The 20,578-nt window shown below is 40.9% G+C and overlaps 2 long non-coding RNA genes across 2 annotated transcripts; both read right to left on the bottom strand.

Annotated features, from left to right (window-relative positions):
• Nucleotides 1-4,313: 4,313 nt before the first annotated feature.
• Nucleotides 4,314-5,557, bottom strand: LOC123717644. The gene is made up of 3 exons (XR_006754864.1): nucleotides 5,412-5,557; nucleotides 5,001-5,167; nucleotides 4,314-4,519 (listed from the first exon to the last, which is right to left on the bottom strand). It is a non-coding gene; the product is annotated as an uncharacterized LOC123717644 (long non-coding RNA).
• A 2,205-nt stretch (nucleotides 5,558-7,762) lies between these two features.
• Nucleotides 7,763-9,315, bottom strand: LOC123717643. Its single transcript, XR_006754863.1, has 3 exons — nucleotides 9,220-9,315; nucleotides 8,391-8,528; nucleotides 7,763-7,805 (listed from the first exon to the last, which is right to left on the bottom strand). It is a non-coding gene; the product is annotated as an uncharacterized LOC123717643 (long non-coding RNA).
• Between the last annotated feature and the right edge of the window lie 11,263 nt (nucleotides 9,316-20,578).

Genomic DNA, 20,578 nt, shown 5'->3' with positions numbered 1-20,578 from the left:
TGCGGAAGAGGATCTCACGACTGCGACCCAGGAAGGCGCCGGGACCGGACGGCATCACCCACGAGGCGCTGCGCCATCTGCCCATGAGGTGGATAGTCGCGCTGTCGCGCCTCTTCACGGGTATCCTCCGGTATACGCACTTCCCCATATCATGGAAAGAGGGCAAGGTGATCTTAATATCGAAGCCCGGGAAGGACTCTACCCGACCCGAGAGCTATCGACCCATCACCTTGCTCTCGACGCAGTCGAAACTGTTCGAGTGGCTGTTGCTGCAGAGGATCGAACAGTACCTGCAGCCGAGGCCCGAACAGTTCGGTTTCCCGGCGAGCACAGCACGACGCTGCAACTGACGAAGGTACTCTTCACTGCAGCCTCGGCCCTCAACAAAAAGGAGGGGGCCGCCGCCGTTATGCTGGACATGGCGAAGGCCTTTGACCGTGTCTGGCACGACGGCCTCGTGCTGAAGCTCATCGAGTCTCCACTGCCCCGCCGAATGGTCGCCGTGCTCCGCGCCTTTCTCACCGAGCGCACGTTTTTCGTTGCGGCGGGAGAGGCTGCGTCGAGACCGCGACCCATCACGGCGGGCGTCCCACAAGGCAGCGTGCTATCGCCCTTGCTCTACACCATGTACACCGACGACGTTCCGTGCCCCGAGGGGTGCACACTCGCCCTCTACGCCGACGATACGGCGTACGTGGCGTCAGCGCTGAGGGCCTCGCACGCTGCTCAAAAACTCCAACGCACTCTGGACCTCCTGCCAGAGTGGCTGGACAAGTGGAGACTCGCCGCCGCCCGGACAAGACACAGGCCATTGTCTTCGGCCGGGGTAGGCTGCCACCACCCCTACGCTTCCTGGATCGAGACGTGCCGTGGAAGACGCCGGTCACCTATCTAGGGGTCACCATAGACCGGAGTCTGACGCGATGCGTTATGCGCACCACATCTCCAGGGCTGTAGGGAGAGCCAAGTGGGCGGCGCACACGCTTCGCCCACTCTTCACAGGCAACCTACCTCTCCGTACCAAGCTCGCGCTACACAAATTGTATGTGCGCCCTCACCTCACGTAAGCGGCACCGGCGTGGTTCTCCTATGCCAAGGAGACCAACCGCCGAAGACTGCGCACCGTACAAAACACCGTCCTACGGCGCGCTGTAAAGGCACCACGCTACGTGAGAAACGCCACCATAGCGCGAGACTTGCGGATGGAGTCGATCGACGAGTTCGTCGCACGGCTCGCGATGAGGATGTTTGATCGAGCGGACGCCTCTCAACATCCTCACCTCCAAAACATCGCGCCGTGGCACTCCAGGCCGCCCGACCAATACAAGTACCCGCGTGAGCTCTTCTCCGCGGGTCCCGACGACACCAGGGCAGCAACCGCGGCTTCGACCGCTGGTCGCCTCGCTGGGCCTCTCCCGGGTCCACCGGGGGTCTCACCCGGCGGTGCTTGACCGCGAGTCGCGCAAGCTGCCCGATACCATCACTCATCACGACACCAGGGCCAAGTTGAGACTACTCCTCCTCCTTGGCCCCCTCCTCATCATCATCACCACCGGACTTGACACTCCGGACATGACCCCATCGGCTGCGCGCAGCGGGTAGAGACTGAGTCTCCCCGCGCGCCTGCAGCCCTCACCAAGGGCTATATGCCCGCCCCCGTACCGCCCTGTATCAGCAGGGCGCGAACATAGACACCACCTGAAGGGGGCATACGCCCCGAACAGGACAAAACACCCCCCTCGCGAGGGAGGGTGTAGCACTAACTATGAGAAAAAATAAACACATTCCACATTCCATCTTCACCTCTTCTCGACGAATTATTAGGAAGTTTTATTTTAACCAAATAAGGACCAATCAACCTAAACTCAAACTACCTAAAGTAACAAAAAATGAAATCTATTATAAGAAACTCACCAAACAGAAGTAATAAAAATAAAACGCCAACAAAAATAATATACATGTTAATTGTCACATCATCGTGATAGCATGCCGACCGCACGCGTCTTCTTCCTTCGTGAGGAGAAAAACCAGCTGCTAGAACATCCATTTCAGACATATCTCGGCATATTAATTTCGGATCGTCACCTGAGAGCATATATGCCAAAAATCTAATTCATAAAAATCAGTCAATAGATGTTTCAAATAAAGTTCATTTATTATTTTAGTTTTAATGTCAATTTTGAATTTAGTTTTAAATTCATTTCCCACTCGACAAACTTTTTTATCGTCACAATAACAATTAATATATTACCTACAAATGCGAATCGTCAAACAATTTGTCTCGAGAAATGTGCTCGATTCATTAAAAACGAAGAGGAATCTTTAAACACTACAAAATACTAGCCATAACAGAAAAAGTAAGTAAATGCCTTCTAGTCGAGCACTTTTTTCGAGATGACATAAAAACGAGTGAAGCATGCTGCATGACGTACAGACTCGAGCGGTAACGCAGATTCGGCGCTGTAAATCGAGAGCAAACAACGTATAAGGACACAGAATGTTGAGGTGTTTGCTACCGCGGCTAAGAAATTGACAACCCAGTCAGATATTATACGTAGATAGCCTAACGTTTACAGACAAAAAAGGAAATTGAGAAACTACTTTTATATGTATTTGTCTCCTAAACAAGACGCCTATGGTAATGATGTTATTATATTATTTTGTAATATAAAGAAAAACAAACTAAGCATTGAGCATTAAACAAGAGACTGGGGGAAAGTTTGCGCATCGTACACAGCGCGGGACACAAACGTCAACTGATTTACCAATCACGTGATCGACACGTCGCTCTCGCGCCGTCGCGCACCACCGCCCGCCGCAATTAATGTATATTTACTTTCTTGACTACTCGCAAGGATCGCCTAAAACTATATTTACCTAAACAAACGCAATCGCAATGCCAAACACAAAAACAGCGATCATTCTTCTTGATAGCCACATCTCTTGTTGCGACCGCTACTCCGTCTCCATTGATCAATGCAACTAAAATTTATTAACACGTATTATTATAAGTATATTATATGCAAGTACATACAAGTATATTATATACACCGGTGACATTTCAGCCGTCTTTGCCTCTATATAACAATTGTCGTGTTCTAGATGTTTACAATCCAACAATTTTATTGAAATTGCACGAAAAATTATTGGATCTGATTTTTGAGCACAAAATTATACACAAACCACGCAGTTTGCAGCCACCAACCAGTACTAAGAGTGATATGCGTGGGTTAATAGGGGGGATTCCCATTTTCTGCTTTTTCTATTCACTCGTACAAAGTGTAAGCTGAAGGCGCAGAAGTTAATTGCGGGTAAAATTAAAAATAAGCAACTGAATCTATCTAAAAACCTTCCTCGGGAGTCAGCGTTTACTCTAGAATATTGAAGTTTGCTACACCAAATGTACAACTCCGGTTCCCAAATTTGCCTCCCCAAAAATCTGCCACCCTATCCCACTGGTTAATTAACTGAAATATGGTGTCTATTGCGGAGGAAGTCAAAAAATCTTGTCAAAATACACGAAATCACGAAAAGTTATATTTGACGCTCCCCGCAACCAAATAATAAATTACATAATTAAGTTGTATTCCGACTTCTTATGGCTGGAATCGTCTATTTCTAATAAAACGCCATTTCTAATAAGATCTAACAATAATATTGAAATCAGATTTGTTAATGAAGTAACGAGGTTACAGGTTTTGTTACAGAAACACATTAATTTCTTACTTGAACATCAATAGTCATCGTGCGATATCTCTAAGGGTAGTTCCATGGTAAAGATATTTGTATGCATTGGTGGAATTAAAGATTTCTGGGTATTCGATGAGTCTTCAATGCGCGGCGTGCATTCACGGGGTACGACACTTAAAATAATACAAAATGTGTGCGTGTACTAGTGTACACACGTAAGAAGTGACAATTTCTTTATGACCTTATTTTTCGAAAAATGTCTACTATATGCAGCTTTACAGAAATTGGTTAAATAAGATAAAGTTTACCAAAAGGCTTTTATTATCATAGACATGAATACAAATAATACAATTATTTCATTTTACCTAATTTACTACTAAGATTATTACAGAATTTCATTAATTGTAATAGAATTATTACTATCATTGGTAAACGACATGTTATCTCTAATCCGCTGCAGAAGTACTCTTCTAATCAACCGTGGAAGGGACAAGAAAATGATGGCGCTTAACCGAAAAATGTGACGGTGAATGTGAATTTTTTCCAACGCCGATAAGGAAATGTCACTTCAAACATTTTTTATAACATAAACTAAAATCTAAAAAGCTAATTTCACGGATTCATGAATTGCGATGCAATACAAAAGAATAAGAAATACAAGAATTACAAAAGTCACTATTGAGCAGGAAAGGATTACGATAGGCTCATGGATGGTGTGTTACCTGTTTTCTTTTAATTTCTGTGAGATTTAAGTCTTTCAAACCTTCTTGTTTTGATTTGACAACAATAACATCACTGATTGGCACTATTATGAATTCACCATTATTATCTGTAATGGCAACACAAGACAATTACAGACGCTGTGTCTAAGGACACAATGGAGTAATTGACCAGACGCCTTCGAGGTGCAAATATATGATACAGGGTTATTGGCAAATCGACGTATGCCCATCAGGGGCTGATAGAGGTGACAATTTGCTATAGTATCCCCGTTTTTTCGTTGTTCCCGAAGAAAACATTGTTCTTCGTCTCGCACTTTTAAATTTGTATCAATAATTATTGTCTTAAATTGATAAATACGCAGCGATAAAACAAGAAAAACATAGTTGTAAATTATTATTTTTTTGCCTTTATGACTAAATTTAAAAAATTACAATACATTACAACTCAAAAATGGTCAACGCTTTAAAGGATTATTAGTTAAAGCCTTAACAACACTCATTATATTTTTCATTATACATGACGGCCTGTCTTACGTGCTCTCGACACGGTAATATAATGTAAATAGATTTATAATATTTGTCACTTACTAATATTTATATCTTTTGGAAGTAAATTTTCCCGCGCATAGTTTAATGGTAGGACTAAACACAAGCCACCTGAGGGCAAGTCGAAATCTTCTCTCTTCACGACATCATTGGTAAGGTAACTTACACTCATATCTTGGTTTTTCCATAAAGGATCTAAACTACTCACACTGAAACAAATGTTTTATTTGATATGAACGACTCTCATTTGTCCTCGGAATTTTAGATTCTCGTGAGATATTTTATGGGATCAAATAAGGATGTGTACTAGATTCCTTAATCTACTTCCAAAAAGTAACGAAGGATAATACATAGAAATAAAGACCAATTGTTAAACAGCGGTATCCACGGTTAGTCGCTCGCCAGATACTGTGCTGCAAGTGTGATGAAAGTATTTCCATCAATTACAATTACCTTGCGATTTCGCGTTTAGTCAAATCATTCCACATTATTTTGCCTTCCAGTGTCATCTTCTCGAAAACTTCTATTTGAGATTTGTACCAAAGTTCGGCATTTCCAATTTCATATAAAACATATTGATTGTCGTTTGTTAAGTTATTTATTTTGTTTTTACCACTATGAAATAATATTTTACCTTTGTTATGTATGACAGACTGGTATTCGGTATTTTCAAAATATGACATTTGAGCCCTGTCTTCTGAAAGAATTCAGATTTCATATTTATTTTCAAGAATAAGAATAATAATTTATTTTCAAGAATATGGTTCAATTAATTGATGTTGTTGTTTTTACATTACAAGTCATTTCAATTAGTTAATTCTTATATTATTTCTAGCGATAAAATATCATATTATTATATTACATTATTACGTTATCAAACTAATATTAACGTTTCACGCAAAAATTCTAATATAAATATTTAATAAGAACTATTAAGATATGGGATGTTATTTCAGTATATATACAGTATTTATAAAAATGACTAAGGAATCCCCGTGCTCAATTGGCATAGGCCGATGAGCAACAGTGCTTCGGGTATCATGGCTGACCCTAAACTTAACTAAAAAAGAAAATCAATAATAATTTAAAAATACGACGTGTCAACGGCGGATTAAGCGAAACGGAATTGTTTATTATTAAAATTAGAAGTCGGCGCTCTGAATTCTTTTTTTTTGGAGTTTAACCAAGTCTTCAGTATTTTAATTCGGCTTATTATAATTTCACAACTCTATTTTTGATGAATTTATGTAGAGCCACGTAATAGGATCTACCTTTTTACATATCACTCAGGCGGCGGGAGGGATCTTGCTCTATCATTTGATTTTGCACTATCTCACTAATTTCACTGACAAGAATCAGTCTGTCAAACGAAAAGCACTCACAACAATTTTGGAACGATTCGAGGTCTTCCGGTTCATTCATTTTTAAAATTAACAAAATATACAATTATTTACACTTGACTAAAATAAGTTTTGGTAATATTTTAACGAAACAATAATTAAATCGACCGCCACGTTTGGAGTTCCCGCCAAAAGTCCAATCGGCGCTCTGAATTCTTTTTTCAAATATTACAGAGCACTAAAACGATGCCATACTGGATGCAGACTACAGATTATAAAAAAAGATATTTAGCGTTGTCATTGGCTAGAAAATGACGATTGTACTTACAATTCAAATGGCATTGGTATTACAGCCTACACAGTGTTCCACAGGACTATATTAGAAATATATACTTTATCCCACGATTAGGTAAATGTTGACATAACGAGACAGAAAAATCTGTTTGATATGGCTGATCACTGTTAAGCCATAGCTTAAAACGATGCAAATCTAAAAATTAATCATTCCCTTTTGTGCTATTATGGTAACTAGTGACGCTTAAATCTTTTAACAAAAACCTTTCTTATGAATCATGCTAAATATCGCAATAAAGTGTGGACTTTAGAAGTATGCAGCTGTTTTAGACTTTCACTGGAACTCAATATAACAATCTCTCGTCTTTAACGCTACGTTCGTTCGACCAATTGTTTTATTAACTTTAGGGTCACTTTGAAAACAGCGATAAATCGATGGCCCATGGACACCTGCAACACCCGCGGCTAGCGCTATTCTTGAAGAAGTAACTCAAATTAGAGTCAAAACAATTTTCTGTATGATTGTAAATTATCAACACATAAATAAGTTTATGAAGGCCCGTCACTCGCAGTTACTCCTTTTAACCCGGTAGAGATAGCATTACTAAACGTGAGATTGAAACAGCTTGTAAAATTACCTGAGAAAGCATTGCTTGTATCCACATGATATACACCACTATTATCTAGAGTGTCATACTTTGTAGACGTTGTATCCTCGGAATATTTCTTATGGACTAAATGCTGTAAATCAAAACTCATAATTTTCTTTAGTTCATGCAAAGACGACAAGATGGCGGAAAGACGGATCAAGTGTCTATGTTTGGACTAGAGATGAGACATCAATACATCACATTCAAATGACATAATCATTTAATCACAGCGTACTCGAGCAATTTGATAGACCTTAACTAAATGAGTGTAATTATAACATTCATTTGACATACGGATGTCAATTTTCGCGAACTGAGTCTTCATTCTAACGATCCCGATCCCAAGAATGAGGTTTTTTTTCAAAATCATATTGAAAACATCAAACATAGCATATACATGGTAAACATTTTTTGCGTAATCCATACTAAATTAAAAGAGAGCGCGAATACAAACGGGATCTCTCTCTCTCTCTCGCCGACAAAGACAAAATAAATTTTCGAAAGATAAGACTTACACTTCGACTACCTTTTTGAATATTGGCACCGAATACTCCAGTTACGATCTGTAACCATAGGAAGAATCGATTAATTTTCCGGGCCTGTGAAATGTCCAAACAACATAGCCACAACTAACTTCAGTAAATCAAGAGTTTACCTCCTACCATTTCACAAAATTTTCCTCTTTATTTATGAGGTTGTGGAGCAGTGTTGGCTTAGTGGCTACAGCGTACTCTCATCTCTGAGGTCGTAGGTTCGAACCCCGGCTGTGCAACAATGGATTTTCTTTCTATGTGCGCATTTAACATAAGCTCAAACGGTGAAGGAAAACATCGTGAGGAACGGTTTGTCTTAGACCCAAAAAGTCTACGGCGTGCGTCAGACACAGAAGGCTGATGACCTACTTGCCTATTCCATGATTAACAAATGAACATGAAACAGATACAGAAATCTGAGGCCCAGAACTAAAAAGATTGTAGTGCCATTGATTTATTTTATTTATAAGGTTGTAGCAGGGTGCTTAGGTAATCTTTGGGGTAAACGTTCACAACTTTCGATCTCGGCAGGTCATCAACCAACCATATGCGTATATACAGGATTTTCTTTTAATCAACAGAACGCTAAGAAAGGGTAGATAATATTGTACCTACTTCCATTTTCCGAATTTTATACAATTGAGAAGGTTTTTCCCTCCGTAGACGTAATATGTACGGGTTTAAGAGCCTTATGCGTTTATTGTGAGCGTCTAAAACGTGTTCAATTGGTATGAATTCATCACCCGTGGTTTTCTGAAATGAATAATCCCATCAAGCAAAGCTTTTATTTTCGCCTTTACATCCAATATTTTTTTGTTATAGAACCAGACGGGTAGAAGGCTCACCTGAGGTTAAGTGATATTGTGACCCATGGATTCTCTCAATGTCAGAGTGCGCGAGTGCGTTGCCGGTTTTTTAATTGGAACTCTCTTTTCGGAACGGAACGGAAAGACACTAAATCCAATGGATTCGGAAATACTTCGGTGGGCAGCTGGTTCAACATACCAGTGGTGCGCGGCAAAAACTGCCTTAAAGAATGTTCAGTTGTGGAACGACGCACGTCGAAGTGACACCGGTGGAAAAAGTTTCAAGTGGTTAAAGTTTCTCCGAGAACGACTCGTCAAATTACATAATCATGTCGATAGACTTCCTGCCATTTATGCCTATTCGCTAAGCTTGTTTATCAGATAAACATAATCCGGCCGATCCGTGCACCAATAAACATTCTATGAGCACATCTGGAACGGTGAGGAAGAACATTGCGGGAAAACGGCATACCTTAGACCCAAAAGTCCCAGACGTTTCTCAGTAGACTGATCACCAACTTGCCAATTGGAAGTGAATTGCATTAGAAATAGCCCACTAAAGGGTAGCTTTTGGTTATTAGGTTCGTGTTACTTTCGTGGCAGTGGCTGGTCACCAGGTAATAAAACTAAATACTTACTGATGGAATATCACACAGTTTCACTGTCACTGCGAGTTTCTTTTTACAATTACGAAGTGTATTGTGCTTCAAAATTTCTTCACGTTGAAATCTTATAACTTCATTATCAGGAAAGGAGATGACGTCCTTAAAAGAGCGATTGCAATAATAATTATTCTATAAAATTTACACCGTGGGTAGAAGTTGGTGGCTTTGGTGTGGGTTTTATATTAGAGTAGAAGATTTTTATTTGTTTTGTTGTGTTGGATACGGACGCAGGAATCACTAGTCAAAACAATGGGTTTGGTACAAAACATTGTCTATAGGTAATTAACAAGATACGTTATATTGAATCTAACCTAGAAGTTTCCTAACCTTTGTGTTCAATTATCATAACAGTCTAAATGAAGATTAGAAACCGTGTAGATTTATATAATTTAAACTATTTTTCATAATTTTTAAGCTTTATAGATTTAGGGATACTGCAGCCCCAGTTAAAGGTATCCTAAACGCGATACTATAAATATATAAACGCGAAGAAACTCGCGAAGAAACGCGAAACTCCATCGTATGAAAATGCTCACGCATTCCAGCGAGACTTGCCGACACCTTGTCTCTCTTCTCTTAGTTTTTTCTTTGTGGTAGCTGTCCTGCATCACATATATGTATCATCTTTGCCTAAGGTTTACGTAATTATATGTAAATGCCAATTAAACTAATATTTCGCGTTTTATATTAAACACTCACCTCAAGGTCACAATTAAGAAACACAGAGTGGACTTCGAGCTCTGAATTTTGCTGTTGGCCGTAACTCACATAAAAATGTAGCATCAAGAATTGGGCAAAAAAATTATAATATGTAATTACGATTAGTTTTTATATCATAGTCAAACGAAATCTTAATACAATTCGACTTGTTCTTATAATTTATGGTGAAACTTGCCTATTACGCTCACTGCGAGGCTTTGAATTAGTTTCATTTATAATTAATTTAGATAGTGAACATCTTATTCATTTATATGTGGAAGAGGAAAAACCACATTTAGTCAAAAATTCGCATTTACACAGATTTTATAAACTAAATCAAAATGTGCTGATATTTTGTACTTAGATTGTTTTACCTCGCACAGGCAGAAGAAAGATTTGTCGCCGCACGGGATCTAGGCACTATTTAGAGAACTTCACTTTGCTGAATGATTTTAAGGAAATACTTACGATAAATTATTAAAATCCTCATAACAATTAAAATTAAAACTTAAACTTGTTATAATATTATTATGTTAGATTATTCTAATTGGTATTGTTGACATTTCCTATTGACAGATTGTAAACAACTAAATAGAAGAAAAATATTGCTAATTTCATAAATATGTTTGCCCCCACACAATGATGTCAAATAACCTATATATTTCAGTCCCTGATAAAATATAAAATGGTGACTGTAAACTTCTAGTGGTTTTTAGCGAGAGTCTACTGTTATATTTACAGTGAGATTCGAGAACTAGGTACACGAAATTCGCATTAGACTACAGAAAATGTGTAACATAGAAATGTAATGACAAATTTAGTTCTGAAAACTTTTTTAATTACTATTTTGGTTCGAGAAGAAATTCATATTTATTATTTTAACGTAGAGATGGGCATCGCTGAAATACTCGCCGCAGAAGCCTTATTACAACTTCGGGGAAACGGAATTCAGTGTCCTCCAAAGACTCGTAAGTACTTACTGTAATTATTATATCTTTAATTATATTTTATAGGATCCTATTGAATTCTAAAAAGAATGGTCGAAATCAATTCGCTGTTAAACGGCTTAGTTTGGCATATATACAATTGCTGTCCTATCAATCCGATGCCTGAACTACAAAACTGTAATTCAAAATGTGGTATGCCATCTACGTTTCAGGAAACCGAAGATGTGGGTATGTCAGAGAGGCTTTCTTCAGTAACAGTGGACGAAAGCAGTTCATCGATGACGATGGAGGAAGAAGGCCCAACGACTAGTCGTAAACGGACTCGCAGTTGCACTTCAGTAAGTTTGATAATACTAGAATAACTAAAAATTCCCTTTTTCACATAAAAATAACTTAAACATTGTCTTGTTAACTAAATGGGAAACTATCTAAAATATTATTAAATCTCTTTACAACAGGAGTCATCAGACCAGAGTGTAACTGACGAAAGTGAGTTTTTACATGCGCCGGAGCCACTGGAGGAGAATATGGTAAGTAATTCTTTAATTGTCATTAAATATTTTGAGATTTCCATTTATGCTTTCTTCATTTTTATTACTATGTAGGTTAAGAAAATTGTTAATACTGTATGTTTGATTGTTACAATGGCAAATGTAATATTGTTAAAAAATATTTTTATTTTGCTTAGTAAATCAATAATCTTTTCGATTCTTGATTTATGCTAGTGTAAGTATGCACTTTGAAATATATATTTTGAAATAATAATGTTATAGATGACAATCGGCGATGGAAACGCAAAAATCCCAGTGATAATTTACAAATCCATTAAGTGGAGTTCGTATACGATGGCTACCAGGAAACTATTGACAGCCGTATTTCCTCGACAGTAAGTACTTATTATCAATTATATTTTCAAAATGATATGGTTGAGTGTGTATTACTTTGTATTGCAGCATTCTCGCAACACATTCTCTTACTGGGAAACGGTCACCAGCGTTCCCCAACAGACCGGCCAAAGAGAAACTAGACTCCAAGCTTGTCAATGACATTATAAAAACTGTCGTGGACAAGTGTGGTGTAGCCGAAAATATTGCGTTTCATTCATTACTCCATCAATCCCATGTTTAACTGTAAAGTCGGCTCCCGATATTTGTGCTTAAACATTTCTGTTTATCTTATTGTATATTAAATTAGAAGAACAATAAAATATAACATATGTATTACGTTTCCAGAACGGCTATCACAAACAAATGCGCCGATGAGAGTAAAATGTTACGTCAGGGGGAAAAAGCATAAAACATATCATGATGAAGAATAGGTATTTGGTAGGACAAGGGCTCGCCAACAGTCTTCTTGAAAAGCAAAAACTCGACCAAATGAAAAAATAAGTATCTTTGTTTTTTTTATCGAGACTGAGTCTTGGTATTGGACGACGACCCGCAGCACTAAATATTAACGTTGAAAGTACCCACATATGTAGGTAAATAACGTGTTCTTCAATTAAGTGACAACCTCAGAGATTAACCGCAAAGTTGATTTATAAAGAACACGTAGAAACGTCGATGCAGAACTAAACCAACCTTCGTATCTCGACGGCTCCTGCGACGGTGTATGGGGCAGCGACCAAGCTGCGAGCGGCTCGAGCGGAAGCACGATGCGCGGGACGTGACGGCGATCTGCTTCGTGATGGCATCAGTGGCGGGACATCCAATCTTGAATCACCTCGATGTTGTCGATGTCGAGGACGTTGTGCTTGTGCATACGCAATTTAACTTTAAACTCTTGTGTTTTTTCCATAAATACTCGAAATCGTTACTAATCTTTAAATATTTTAAGAAAAAAATGCGCTGTGCTGCTCAACGAAATAAATGTGCCAAGTGGCGGAGCACTAAAATGTGAATGACGATCGTCGTTAGGCAAAGAACAGGAACAGTGCCACTACTTGTAATCTATGCTAATCTTGAGGACAATGCTCGAGTATAATAATTATTCTATAAAATTTACAAATTTACACCGCGGGTAGAAGTCGGTGGCTTTGTTGAGGTTTCTATATTAGAGCAAAAGATTTTTATTTGTCGTGTTGTGTTGGATACGGGCCCAGGAATCACCAGTAATTAACAAGATACGTTACATTGACTCAAACCAGTGTCCTAACCTTCATGTTCCATTATCATCACAGTCTAAATGAAGATTATACACCGTATGACTATTTTTCATAATTTTTAAGCATTATAGATTTAGGGATACTGCAGCCCCAGTTAAAGGTACTACACTTAACGCGATACTATAATTATTTATATTAAACGCGATACGCGATAACGCGTGACCGGATAAACTCCATCGTATGAAAATGCTCACTTGTGATACTTGACGTCACTTTGTATCTCTTCTCATAGTTTTTCCTTTGTGGTAGCTGTCCTGCTACATATATGTATCACCTTTGCCTAAGGTTTACACGTACTACATACTTAGACTTAAACGCCAGCTAAACTAATAATTATTACATTTAATTACGATTTTATTACTGTATATCATAGGCAAACAATCTTAATACAATTCGACTTGTTCTAAGAGATTATGGTGAAACTAGCCTATTACGCTCACTGCGAGGCTATGAAATATTTTAATTGATAATTAATTTAGATAGAGAAGATCTTATTCACTTATTTGTGGAAGAGGTAAAACTGCATTTACACAAATTTTATAAACCAAACAAAATGTGCTGATTGAATATCGATCTTTAATTAACTGTCTAGAGATACAATTAACTCTCTGATTTAACTACTTTACTGCGACACATACACACAATTGCACCAACTATGTTTAATAATATGCAATTAATTAATTAGGTATGAAGAGACAAATAACAAAGAAAAACAATGAAACATTTGCCCTTAAAATATAAAATATTATTTTCGGATTGTTATCACTTATTTATACCTATACATCATTATATAGAGCTGCGAAAGTTTGTGGAACGACGGACGTCAAGGTGATACGGATGATATTTTGATCCACGTTTCGCCCCAATTGTGATATTTGCATTATGAGTAGTAGGTATTTCCGTGTTATGTCTCACTTCAAAGTTCCGCAACCTAACTTGCTCTTGGCCGTCCGCTCATGGCTGACCAAAACTAAAAAAAAAGTTTGGAAAGCAGCACTGCAGCAGCGAAATCTCTAACAGTTTTTTTTTTATAAAATGGGGGGCAAACGGGCAGGAGGCTCACCTGATGTTAAGTGATACCGCCGCCCATGGACACTCTCAATGCCAGAGGGCTCGCGAGTGCGTTGCCGGCCTTTTAAGAGTTTGTACGCTCTTTTCTTGAAGGACCCTAAGTCGAATTGGTTCGGAAATACTTCAGTGGGCAGCTGGTTCCACATAGCGGTGGTGCGCGGCAAAAATTGCCTTGAAAAACGCTCAGTCGTGGAACGGCGGACGTCGAGGTGATACGGGTGGAATTTTGTATTCTGCCTCGACGTCCGATGATGAAACTCAGCTGCAGGTATTAATCCGAACAACTCCTCTGAACACTCTCCATGGTAAATGCGGTAGAAGATCACATCTCTACGCAACGCCAAAGGATCGAGCCGCTCGGAGAGGGATTGGTCATCGACGATTCGAACCGCTCTTCGTTGGATACGGTCAAGTGGAAGGAGCTGGTACTGGGGAGCCCCCGCCCAGAGGTGAGAACAGTATTCCCTGTGGGGCCGTATTTGCGCTTTATAGAGTTGCAAGCGGTGGCCCGGAGTGACGTACCGTCTCGCCTTGCTGAGCACACCAAGCTTTTTGGAGGCTAATTTAGCCTTTCCCTCCAAATGACCGCGAAACTGAACGTCGTTCGATATGTCAATGCCAAGTATTCCGATGCTGACTGTGGTTTCAAGGAGAGTGTTTTCGAAAAGAGGAGTAGCGACAAAGGGTATTTTTTTCGCGGAAAACGCGCAAACTTCCGACGCGCGCACGCGCAGACTCCACTTAGTAGAGTTTCGACTTCAGACACAAGTTTGTTCCGGTACTCATCGACAACTGCCCGAGAAATACCTGCCCGGCCAGTGTAAAGAGTATCCCCAGTGCTGTCGTCCGCATAGCAATGAATGTTGCTAAGTTGGAACATGTCATTGATATGCAGAAGAAACAGGGTCGGGGATAGAACACAGCCTTGTGGGACCCCAGCATTCACGGGTTTAAGGTCGAAACATGCTCCGTCGACGACGACCTTGATGCTCCGATCGGCCAGAAAGCTGGAGATCCAGTCGCATAATTTCTCGGGAAGCCCGTAGGCTGGAAGCTTCGAGAGCAGTAACAGTTCCGGAGATATCTTTCTCAAAACCCTGGCTAATTACTTATCACTACCTTATCAGCTACTTTATATAAAATACAGAATTACAATGATCTTATCAATGTAAATTTTAATTATAAACAGTTATTTATTTTATTTTAATTATTACACTGAATTCTTAAACCTTTAATCTTATGTAAAGCTTGTGACTGTTTATATTTAACGCGTATCGAATCATCCCAAGTAGCTACCTAACATACGTCATAGATTGTGAGATGCTGGATTCATCACGAAGATTTGTTACCGTAACTACGCACAGTGCCGGATTAGCCATATAGCAAGAGTAGCAAATGCTACGGGCTCGCGAATTTGGGTGCCCCGCCCTCCATCGTGCTAACCTAACCTTACCGTAATAAAAAAATATTACATAGGAGCGCGATATATCTTGCTGCACTTCCACTTAAAAATCTAAAACTCGATTTCGTCACGTGATATCGTTGAAGATATGTAGGTATTTCACAAACCTTAATGTTCTTATGTTTAATTATAATCGATATATTTAGACTAACATCTATACCACATCTACCTATCAAGTCGCCAGAGCTTTTTTATAAGAACGACTTTATCATCTCACTTTGTTGAATACAGAGCATGATTTGTTTAAATAATATATAGTCTATATAGGTGTAGGTGATTAGTACGTGTCGTCATGAAACAATAATTCGTTCTGAAAAGAACAGTTAATTGCGTTACCGTTAGGACAACTTTTTGCCGCGCCTCGATTTTATTGTCTACGCACCCTTCGCATCTTGGTACCACATGTTACCACTAGTGGCCAGGTAGGATAATTTTTGTATATAAATCTACAGTTTTTAAAAATTAAACACATTCCACATTCCATCTTCACCTCTTCTCAACGAATTATTAGGAAGTTTTATTTTAACCAAATAAGGACCAAACAACCTAACCAAACTACCTAAAGTGGTGACCCCGAGAAGAACACCAAGAAAATTGAAGATGACGAACACAGAAAATTCCGGTGCAGAGCGTCAAGTTTCATCACAAGCGTCGAGCCAAGAAGTCTCCGGTATCTCACTGTCACTCCGTGTGCCACCTCCAGAACAACAACCAACCATCGACACCCTCATCGGTGAAATAAGAACGTTATTTTTGGAAGTCGCTGAGCTACGAGCACAACCTCGCGACAACTACCGCAACAGTCGTTCTCGCCACCATTCACATTTACAATCACGCTCGTGGAACGCATCAACAAAGCGCAACGAAAACCGACGAGAGTCGCAGATGGAAGATCGAAGCCGGAAAAAATCTCCAATGCCCTACTGCTATTACCATCATCGCTACGGTATGGACGCGAAGAAATGCGCACCACCATGCAGATTCAAGCCCATAAATCAGTCGGAAAACTAAAAGTAACGCTGGCCGCGGCGGGAACCGGCGTTACCGAATCATCACACCGCCTTTTCGTTACCGACAGGGTAACGAAACTTACCTTTTTGGTCGACACAGGAGCCAATATCTCCGTGCTACCAAAGGCAAAAGGCTCACGCGAAAAACCACTGCCATTTCAACTCTACGCCGCCAACAACACGGTCATTCCAACATACGGAGAGAAGTCACTCCAACTTGATCTTAACCTCCGAAGACCATACACATGGAAATTCGTCGTAGCAGATGTGTCTAAGGCAATCCTGGGAGCAGATTTCTTGCAGCACCACCACCTCATTGTCGACGTAAAAAACAGAAGACTGATCGACGGGAAAACAAAACTGGTAACAAACGCTCAACTCAGTACTGCAGACATACCTACAGTTCGTAGTATTGACATTGAGCAAAATTACCACAGCATTCTAGCAGATTTCCCAGGCACAACCAGAATCACTTCAATGAAGCTTAGTCCCAAACATTCCGTTGAACACTTCATTGAAACAAATGGACCGCCCCTTCACTGCAAGCCACGCCCCATTGCACCGCATCGTTACGAAATGGTCAGGAAAGAATTCCAAAACATGATCGATCAAGGGTTATGCAGACCAAGCAAAAGCCCTTGGGCATCACCTCTTCACGTCGTGCCAAAGAAGAATGGAGACCTACGCGTGTGTGGCGATTACCGAAGGCTCAACGCCATAACCAAGCCCGATCGGTATCCCATACCACACATACGTGACTTCACATACCAACTCGCAGGGAAGAAAATTTTCTCCACACTCGACCTCAATCGCGCGTACCAACAACTGTCAGTCAGCGAGCAAGATGTGGAGAAAACCGCCATCATCACACCTTTTGGTCTTTTCGAGTTTCCGCGCATGTGTCCTGGTCTAAAGAACGCCGGACAGACTTTCCAACGCTTTATTCACGAAGTACTGCGCGAACTCAACTTCGTATTCCCTTTCGTTGATGATCTACTCATAGCATCAATCGACGAGGAAGAGCACCGAAAACATCTACGCATCGTATTACAGCGACTAGAAGAATACGGCATCACCATCAACCCATCAAAATGTGTTTTCGGCCAGCCAACTGTGAAATTCCTCGGTCACCAAGTCACAGCGGAAGGAATACAGCCACCCCAAGAGAAGGTACAAGCTATTACAGACTTTCCAAAACCACAAACCGTAGAAGAACTACGACGTTTTCTCGGTATGATAAACTTTTACCGTGAAAATATCAAAGATGCCGCCACCATACAAGCGCCGTTAAATACCTACCTGCACAACGTCAAAAAGCGTGACAAAACTAAGATCGACTGGACCACTGAATCAACGCAAGCTTATGAAGCATGTAAAGAGAGCATAAAAAACGCCGCTTTACTTGCTCATCCGTCTCACCAGGCGACACTTGCTATATTCAGCGACGCTAGCGACAAAACAGCTGGTGCCGCACTCAACCAACTTATCAACAACTCATGGCAACCACTCGGCTATTTCTCGAAGAAATTCACCGACGCACAGACTCGCTACAGTACCTACGATCGAGAGCTACTCGCTATCTACATGGCTGTTAAACATTTCCGCAAAATGTTCGAGGGACGAGAAATAATAATATTCACCGACCACAAGCCGCTAACTTTCGCTTACACAAAAACAAATACAAACAGCGAATCACCGAGACGCACCCGACAGCTACTTTATATCAGCGAATTTACCACTGATATACGACACGTCAGTGGATCTCAAAATGCAGCCGCAGATGCATTATCACGTGTCGAAGCAATCACCTGTCCATCGCCGATTGACTACAATCTACTTGCAGAAGCTCAAGAACGCGATAGCGATACCATTAAAGCACTCAGTCTACAGAGCAACTTATGTTTCAAGAAAGTCAACCTGCCCGTCTCAAATATCAAATTACACTGCGAAACTTCAACCTCACAGTTACGTCCGTACCTACCAGAAGAATACCGACGTACCGCATTCAACGCAGTACATAACGTTAGCCACCCTGGAATCAAGACTACGAGAAAATTAATTACGCAACGTTACTTTTGGCCCTCAATGAACGCAGACGTCGGCAAGTGGGCAAAAGTATGCCTACAGTGTCAGCGCGCCAAAATACAACGCCACACATCAAGTCAATTATCAAATTTTTCACCAACCGAACGATTCGAACACGTTCACATTGATATCGTTGGTCCGCTACCTACCGCGGCCAGCGGTCATCGATACCTCGTGACAATGATCGACAGAGCAACAAGATGGCCCGAAGCATACCCATTATGCGAAATATCAGCTGAAGACGTCGCCAAAGCGGTATACGAAGGTTGGATTTCCCGTTTCGGTTGTCCTGTAACAATAACAACGGACCAAGGACGCCAATTTGAAAGCAGAGTATTTGCATCTCTTTCTCGCTTACTAGGAATCGAAAAAACGCGTACAACTTCATACCACGCACAGTGTAACGGTATCATCGAACGATGGCACCGTGTCCTTAAAGCCGCATTAAAAGCAAGACTACAGACCGCAAGAACAATCTACTTGCAGAAGCTCAAGAACGCGATAGCGATACCATTAAAGCACTCAGTCTACAGAGCAACTTATGTTTCAAGAAAGTCAACCTGCCCGTCTCAAATATCAAATTACACTGCGAAACTTCAACCTCACAGTTACGTCCGTACCTACCAGAAGAATACCGACGTACCGCATTCAACGCAGTACATAACGTTAGCCACCCTGGAATCAAGACTACGAGAAAATTAATTACGCAACGTTACTTTTGGCCCTCAATGAACGCAGACGTCGGCAAGTGGGCAAAAGTATGCCTACAGTGTCAGCGCGCCAAAATACAACGCCACACATCAAGTCAATTATCAAATTTTTCACCAACCGAACGATTCGAACACGTTCACATTGATATCGTTGGTCCGCTACCTACCGCGGCCAGCGGTCATCGATACCTCGTGACAATGATCGACAGAGCAACAAGATGGCCCGAAGCATACCCATTATGCGAAATATCAGCTGAAGACGTCGCCAAAGCGGTATACGAAGGTTGGATTTCCCGTTTCGGTTGTCCTGTAACAATAACAACGGACCAAGGACGCCAATTTGAAAGCAGAGTATTTGCATCTCTTTCTCGCTTACTAGGAATCGAAAAAACGCGTACAACTTCATACCACGCACAGTGTAACGGTATCATCGAACGATGGCACCGTGTCCTTAAAGCCGCATTAAAAGCAAGACTACAGACCGCAAGAAGCTGGATCAACGAGCTCCCAACCGTCCTACTCGGATTACGCGCCGCTATGCGAAGTGACACCGGCGTAAGCGCTGCTCAGCTTACCTACGGTTGCAACATACGCTTACCCGGTGATTTGTTATCAACGACCTGCAATGACGTCATCATGGACTCTGGCTACATCGATCAGCTGCGCGACGCAATACGTAACCTACAACCAATGCCGAGTCAACCACACAGCAACACAAAACCCATATTCGTTCACCGCGACCTACAATCATGTGAATACGTATTTGTACGCATAGACGCCGTAAAGAAGCCATTACAAGCACCTTACGACGGACCCTATCGCGTGCTGAAACGAGACAGTAAGATATTCACGCTGCAGTTACCTAACCGTGAAATGAATATCTCTATCGACAGACTCAAACCTGCCTACACTATCACCGAGCAAGATGTGCCTACTGATACAACAACGAGTACCTGCAACAAGCAAAACACATCAAGTGCGAGCGAACTACATGAACCATCAAATAGCCTGAAACATCAAAATGACAACAACCTGAAACAACAAGACACTGGGAACACCTCAATACCTACAAGAACAACTCGCCGAGGCCGCGTTATACGCCTGCCGGTACGCTTCGCTAGAGGGGGAATCCTGTAGGTGATTAGTACGTGTCGTCATGAAACAATAATTCGTTCTGAAAAGAA

The sequence above is a fragment of the Pieris brassicae genome, chromosome 13 (assembly GCF_905147105.1).
Source record: "Pieris brassicae chromosome 13, ilPieBrab1.1, whole genome shotgun sequence".
NCBI lineage: Eukaryota > Metazoa > Arthropoda > Insecta > Lepidoptera > Pieridae > Pieris > Pieris brassicae.
This window is presented reverse-complemented; position numbering and strand designations above follow the sequence as displayed.